Source organism: Carettochelys insculpta, chromosome 4 (assembly GCF_033958435.1).
Source record: "Carettochelys insculpta isolate YL-2023 chromosome 4, ASM3395843v1, whole genome shotgun sequence".
Lineage (NCBI taxonomy): Eukaryota > Metazoa > Chordata > Testudines > Carettochelyidae > Carettochelys > Carettochelys insculpta.
In genome coordinates, this window is record NC_134140.1 from 13,849,513 (window position 1) to 13,857,069 (window position 7,557).

Here is a 7,557-nt window from a genome sequence, read left to right on the forward strand (position 1 = left end):
CAAAGTTGGATCTAACCACAATCTCCAGGTAAATTTTCTGTAAATGCAGAGCATCTGAACTTCAGAAAGCTGCAGGAAAATCATGTAACCAGCTTTGCTGCAGCGCCATGCATGAGATGTGTGTGATAAATTGAAGCAGCAGTGCAGGCCTAAATTCTCAGCTTGTGATTTTGGGGTTCAGATTTAAAGAACTCTTAAAGGACTGATTTTTCAGAATATGCTGAGGACTTTCCCTCTGAAAATCAGGCTCAGGTTGGGCACATAGAATCACTACTTGCTTTTGGAAAACATAGGGCTTCAAGGCTCTCCTAGATGTGTCCCAAGTCAAACTGAACTTGCTGGTCTCATCTTAGAATGTGAGATTCTCTGCAGCATTGACTCCCTGCACAAACAGGCCCCCTCCTCTAACGAGGAAAAGGGAGAATTGCATGTCAGGGCTGAAGTCCTTGGCAGACCCATGACGTGAAACTTGCACAATGCTTTTCTGTGCATTCATAGTGCTTTCCTTGGCTCCCTTAGCCAGCTTTCAACTTAAACATTCCTCACCACTGTGCTTAATGTCACCTGATACAAGATCCCCCTCCACATACAACCAAGCTACTTGTGGCTTCATTCATGTTATCTCTTTAGGACCCACTCCTACAAGGTGCTGAGTGACTACATTTCTGCCTGAAGTCTCCAAGTACAGGACAAGAGCAATGAGAGGTAAGGTTGCTTAGCACCTTGAAATATTAGGCCCTTATAACCAATCCTGATCCTTTTGAGGTCAGTGGAAGTTTTGCAAAGTTCATCAGGATTATGCCCGAAATGTTTAAGGAACAGCGATACATACTCTTAGCGTGCCTATTGTTGTAACGTGGCAAGCAAGACTGAATTTAGCATATACATCCATGCATTAGTGTGTGAAATCCATACCCATTAAGCATTGTCATGCAGCTCTTTAAGCTAGAGAGCTCAGTACAGATCTGAATTATTAGTAGATTAAAATGTTTAAGCCATTTATTCTCATTTATGTCATGACCCCTTTGTACAACTCTGGCAGGTATATAAGTAACGTGCCCTGAAGTGAGCTTACTTTAAACAAACGTCCATTTTCCAATGCTTTGACTCCCAGAATGATGTAAAAGTGGCATATTGTAAATGAGAATCAGGGCCTCAGATGTGAGGCAGAATGTCACCCATGATCCTTACAGGCTGCTCTGTTTTTTGCATCTGTCTACTTTTTTCTAGGTTAACAGATGAAAGAAAACAATCTCCCATCCAAAGGAAAGAGAACTATGGGGCAGACCACACATGCAAACCACACTCCACTGTCTCCTCAGCCATTCATGTGGCAAAGGTGTTGTGTAAGCTCATCTGTGCAAAGGTCTGCACATGGTGCAGCTGGGCTGAAAGCAGCAGGTGCTTGGAAGGCATTGGTAAGTACAGCACTGGATGCATAAGTAGTCATGGTGATATAACTCCCCTGTTCTACAGTGTCCCCCTCCTCTTCATATGTGACAAAAAAGAAACACTAATGTTGTAAGGGGAAAAAAGAGCACCAGAATTTACTTAAGTGCTGATATCCAGTCTCTATCTTTGTAATGACTTTTTGGTCTGCTGTAGTTTTTATCCTAAGGTGGTATTTTATACCAATACAGGTTGAACCTTTCTCATCCGGAACTCTGTCAATCAGCAACAACAATAATCCGGCAGGATTGCAGTTTGCTGGATGACCACTTATCATTAGTACGGCCAGGTCTCCTGTGGTCCCAGAAAGTTTGTTTCCAGCCACCAGTCCTGGCTCTCAGTGTTCTGTGCTGCAATTTAACTCTATTTTCCCCTACATGTCTTCTAAGAGGCCACTAAGCAGTGGACGTGTTGGTAATGCTGCTAAACACTATTGACCTCCTGTGGTCTGGCAAATTCTCTCGCCTGGCACCTGTCAGGTCCTGAGGGTGCTGGATTACAGAGGTTCAACCTGTATCTATGATAGTTTGGCAGTATGGGCTGATTTTAACCTTTCCCATATTCCCCACTGGCAGGTGGATTGACACTACTTGCTCAATCCATGGAAGGGCATGAAAGACAGCAGGATGGAGGTGCATGTACATAGTCTGTTTGGCTTTTATCTATCAGAGGCAGCATAACTCTATATTTTTATAGAGACGTAGACAGTAATCCTGTATTGGGCATACAAAGGCAAACTGGAGTCCTTACTTGTTACACAGGTAAATAAATGACTTTTATATGTCTGTGCTCCCATTGAGGGGCCTTGATGTTACTGCAGTTCCCATAAATGCAGAGTTAGGGTCTTTAACGTGACCACAAGAGGAAGATGTGTGTTTATCAAGTATGATTCAGGATGCGTCTGTGGTGTATTTGATGGATTGCAGGAAATATATAATCTGAGCCCCAGATTTTGTAACCCTTGGGTTTAAATAACTTTTTTTTTAATTTAAGGACCTAAATAATGGAGTATGTTGGTTTTCAGAAATGCTGATCACGTGCAGCTCCAGTTGACTTTGCTGGAAGTTGTGGTGGCTCAGCATCTCTGAAAATCGAAGGTCACACATTTACGTGCCTACAAATTAATTTGAACTTTTTGATTTTAATAAAATCATAGCATTGGGAGGGACTATGAGAAGTCATCTACTCCAGTCTCCTGCATTCGTGGCAGGACTAAGCACCATCTCAAATATCCCTGACAGGAATTTGTCTAATCTGTTCCTAAAAATCTCCAATGGTGGAGATTCCACAATTATCCCTAGGCACTTTATTCTAGTGCTTAACCATTCTGTCAGTTTTCCAAATGTCAGACTTAGCCTCTTGTGCAGCAGTTTAAGCCCATTGCTTCTTATCCTATTATCGGATGTTAGGGAGAATAATGTTTCACCCTCCACCTTGTAACAGCTTTTAGATACTTGAAAACTATTACCATACCCCCCTCTCAGTCTTCTCTTTCCCAGACTAAACAGCCACATTATTTTAATTTTTATTAATTTTTGTTGCTCTTCTTGGGACTTACTCCAAATTCTCCACATCTTTTTTGAAACGCTGTGACCAGAACTGGACACAATACTCCCATTGAGGCCTAATCAGCCCTGACTAGAGTGGAAGAATTACTTCTCATGTCTTGCTTACAACAGTCCTGCTAAAGCATCCTAGACTGTTTGCTTTTTTTGCAACAGTGTTAGTGTTCATATCTAGCTTGTGATTCATTATGACCCTTAGAAGCCTTTCTGCAGGACTCCTTTCTAAACAGTCATTTCCCATTTGGTATGTGTGAAACTTATTGTTCCTTCCTAACTGCAGTATTTGCATTTGCCCCTGTTGGAATTTCATCCTGTTTACTCAGACCATTTCTTCAGTTTGTTCAGATCATTTAAATTTTCAGCCTATCCTCCAAAGCACTTGCAAACCAGGTTGGTATTATCTGCAAATTTTGTAAGCACCTTCTGTACCCCATTATCTAAATCATTCATGAAGATATTGAACAGAACTAATCCCTGTGGAACCCCACTTGTTATGCCCGTCCAGTATGACTGTGAACTATTGATGGCTACTTTTTGGGATCGGTTACCTGATCAGTTACATATCCACCTAATACTAGCTCTGTCTAGGACTAGGTTGTATTTCCCTAGTTTATTTATGAAAAGGTCAGGCAAGACTGTATCAAAAGGTTTACTGAAGTCTAGCTATACCACACCTATCATTTTCCCTTACCCTGAGGAAAAAGCTATCACTCTGGTTTGACAAGGATGTTACTTATCACCTCATTATCTTCCAAATGATTGCAAATATGTTCCTTAATTATAGGCTCTATTATCTTTCCCCAGCACAGAAGCTGAACTGACTGCTCAGTAATTCCCTGGGTTGCCTTTGTTCCCCTTGTTATAGGCAGGCACTGTATGTGCTCTCTTCCAGTTGTCTGGAATCTCTCCTGTCTTCCATGATATTTTCACAGATCACAGCTGAGATCAAGGGTAGTTCTGTAATGCTGCAAATGGGACTTCTTAAACTCACTCACTCTTCCATTTGTTCGTCTAGTCGGCCCATGAAAACAAGCTTCTCGCCACTTTCTGTGTTGTGCTAGCTGCCTTGGCTTGTTGTATTCACCGTGGAATAATGCTGATGCCTGCCCATGGAGTATGGTAAGTGTGGTGATTAGCCTCCTGCCCATCTTGTGTGATAGTTGTAGGTCTCTGGTAATGTTTGTTTTAGTCTGATGCACGCTGAGAAGTGTATTTGTATTAGTTTTCATGACTCACTGGATAAAGTACATGATTTCTCTAATTATTCAGATACAGGCTACAAATGATAGGTCATGCAACGATATACAAACTGATTCTATTATGTATATGCATCTTTTGAGTGCGTGCTCTGCAGGAGCATTTTTTAAAAAGCAAAAGAAGCCTATTAATTACCATTATAGTTCTGAGTGATGTAGCCAAAGTCAAGTTAGTTCAGAATTAAAGCTTGCTCCTTGCCTCTCCACATCATGGTGATGTCAGCCACATCCTTCAGCATGTTGCAGATGCAGGGCTGGAGAGGCCTGCACCTCTACTTTGATCTTAGATTGACTGGCATATTTAAAGCAGATAGATGACTCCATCCTTGATTCACACTCTTGCAAATGTTGGTGACCACAGACTGCAGTCTGAGTCACATGGACAGGTTTCTAAAAGACACTGCCCAAGTTTGAAATCAGCCAGCATGGATCAGATTGGAGGATCAAGGCTACTGTACGTATGATTAATTCCTGAGCTCAAACCTCTGGGTAGGTGGAAACTTCACTTACCTCCCCCAGTCCTGTTCATTTATGTTTAATCTTAGTTTTTTAAAAATTACTTTTATATTTATAGCATGCCTTACAATAAGATCAATAAAAAACTAACAGCCATGTAAACTTATATAAACTTTCATATTAAAATCTAATTACCTTTCCACCAATTGTGCTCTTTTTATGCTTCATTCAACTTGGACAGGAGAATGGCCTCACTGATTTCACCGTCTTCTTCTCGTCCGTTGTGGATTTTGAACACCAGTAAAATTGCTGTTGGAGTGAATGCCCAGCACTATGGGGGCGAGGTGTGTGGGATAATGTAAAACGTCCATTATTAGCAATGAACTGAATGATGAACAACCTTGGACCCCTTTCCCTGCTACTTGGAGTAGCCAGAGCAAAAGCTTATTTTTGTCACCAAAGCCAGCCCTTGTGTTTCTGAACACACACAGGGAGCAGATAGCTCCTTACTCATTGTCATTTCTACCTAGTCACTTTCCAGTATAGAGTCACACAGTTTATGCACTAGTGAGGTGCAAAGAGTTATCCCATATGCATCAGATTATGAACATCCCATCATCTGTGTTATTATTTATTGGGTAGAATGCCATATAAGTGCATTAGTTTATGAAATGTGTTAAGGGTAACACATCTCTGGTTTAAGCAGTTAATTTATAATCCAACTCCAGACAAATATAATTGGCTGGGCAATTCAGACCAAGAAAGGCAAAGAGATCTCGTTTTGGTGGGAGGAAGGGAACATAGGAGGGTGGAGGATTTGAAGGAGAAGATTTGGAGGAGAAGACGAAGGCAGGGTATATCTACACTTGCAGGAAGATTGATGCAGCAGCATTCAATCTTCTGGGGATCAATTTAGCATGCCGAGTCAGGCTGCATTAAATCAAGCCATTGGGAATCAACCATCGACCCTGGTACCCTGGCTTCTCCCATCAACCTCCGCTGTGGGGACAGCAGAAGAAGTCGATTTAGGATATGGTGACTGCTGTTATGCAATTCACATGCATAGCTGGAGTTGCATATTTTAAATAATAATATTTTTCCCCACAGTGTAGAACTGGCCTAAGTTGTTTTGGCATGTAGGCTGCATCAGCCACAAGAGTCTTTCTGAAAAAAGGCAACAAGTAAAGACTGGCAAAAGTAGATGAAAGGATCTTGGAGGAGAGAGGGGAGGGAACAGTGCAAGGATTGGAGAGCTCCTGCAAATCCTCAAAGCTTGTGGAGGAGAAATTCAGACAGGAACTGAAATCAACCCAAAAGCCGGTGAAAGGGTACAAACGGGCCTTGGAGGAGCTGGTTTCAAAATGCTGGCAGAGAAGAAACTGAGCTGCCATATCAACAAAAGAAACCCCTATTCAAACTGTTTTCTTGATACTGAAATGACTGGGTTTACAATCAGTGGTGGTTGTGTTCTTAGCTCTGTTCATGATTGATCTTACCCCCGGTTAGTTGGTGCTCCAGAAGTTTGACTACAGATGGCGGGAGGGTAATAATTCTCTTTTGGGGGAAATTTCAAGCGTCTGGAATTTATTTATTGTTCCCCATTGAAATAAAAAAAAAAATTTTCTGAACGTTTTTGTGGAAACAGAATTGTATGAGAGTGTCCATTTTCAGTTAAAACCTGAACTTTTTTGGTCCTAGACGGTGTGATGCACATTCTATTGCCTGGTGGGCAGTGACTTGGAGCGGGGAGACCACTGTTCAATCCTCTGCTCTACCTCATTGACAGTAGCATTTCATCCCAGATCACTCTAGGGTCAGGCAGGAAAGGAACTTGAATCTGAGTCTCCCACATCCCAATGTCTTAACCACTGGGCTGTAAAAGTGATTGAGATATGGTCATTGAAATTTCATTTAGTCCGAAATGTCCCAACTAGATGTACATGATTGTGCTCTACAAGTGCATACGAGGGATAGAGATTTATGACAGTACCTGGAGCTATCTCTTTAATCTATCAAAAGAAGGCATAACAAGTAGTTGGAACCTTAATGTAGACTGGAGTGGGCAAGATGTGCCCATTGCCTGAATCCAGCCCACTAAGCCAATGGGAGCTGAGAAACTGTGCAGGAAATGGATCACTGAATAAATCACTTTTTGTTCTGTACATTCCCTTCTTATGTTCTTTTGATAGTTAATTAAGAGAGAGATCCAAAGGCCATACCATTAGTTAATTCACCTCAGTCTTTAAAACATTTGAGAAAATTTAGTCATCTGCAAAAATGTTTAGAGGATTGGGCACCTTTGCTTCTTGGCTAGACTATCATTGTAAATTAGGACATTTTCTCCAATGGATTATCCTTGGTACAGTGACGTTTTCCTTCCTGTTTTCTGAAAAATGATTGCAGTGCTGTGGTTTTCAAGATGATTGATTTTTATCTTGTGTATTAAAACACCAGATTTCATTGACTTTAATAAATATTATATTTATAGATGGTTTTTAATCTACAAATAAATATTTAATTTTCCTTGGTGTGTTTGTGTGTGTTATATTTACATAACAAAGTTTTAAGTAACTATTTTAATGTTCCTATCATTGATGAACAAGTCTATGGTCTACGCTGTGATGGGCTATACTATACTCTTTGGGGCACCTCCTAAGGCCTGATGGTCCTAACCCACCGCACCCCAGGAAGGGAGCAGTGAATTAGGTACTCCAGCTGTGCTTGGAAAAAGGCTACTGAGAAACAGCCAATCAGAACACAGCAGTCTCTAATAAATGGACCTACAGGTTAGTTCCTGTCTTCACCACTGATTAAGTAAGTGAATAGCTGAA

The 7,557-nt window shown here is 41.2% G+C and overlaps 1 protein-coding gene across 5 annotated transcripts in view; it reads left to right on the forward strand.

The window, feature by feature from the left end:
- Window positions 1-7,207, forward strand: part of KRCC1 (lysine rich coiled-coil 1) — a 50,984-nt gene extending 43,777 nt beyond the window's left edge. For 2 of the 5 annotated variants that reach the window (XR_012645307.1, XR_012645311.1), the window contains exons 8-12: window positions 631-705; window positions 1,231-1,418; window positions 2,025-2,210; window positions 4,030-4,133; window positions 4,968-7,207. The gene's annotated coding sequence lies outside the window, so the exon portion shown is untranslated. Of the gene's footprint in view, window positions 1-630; window positions 706-1,230; window positions 1,419-2,024; window positions 2,211-3,350; window positions 3,405-4,029; window positions 4,134-4,967 lie in introns of all 5 variants that reach the window. The other 3 variants (XR_012645308.1, XR_012645310.1, XR_012645309.1) reach the window with 3 other exon arrangements.
- Window positions 7,208-7,557: the final 350 nt, after the last annotated feature.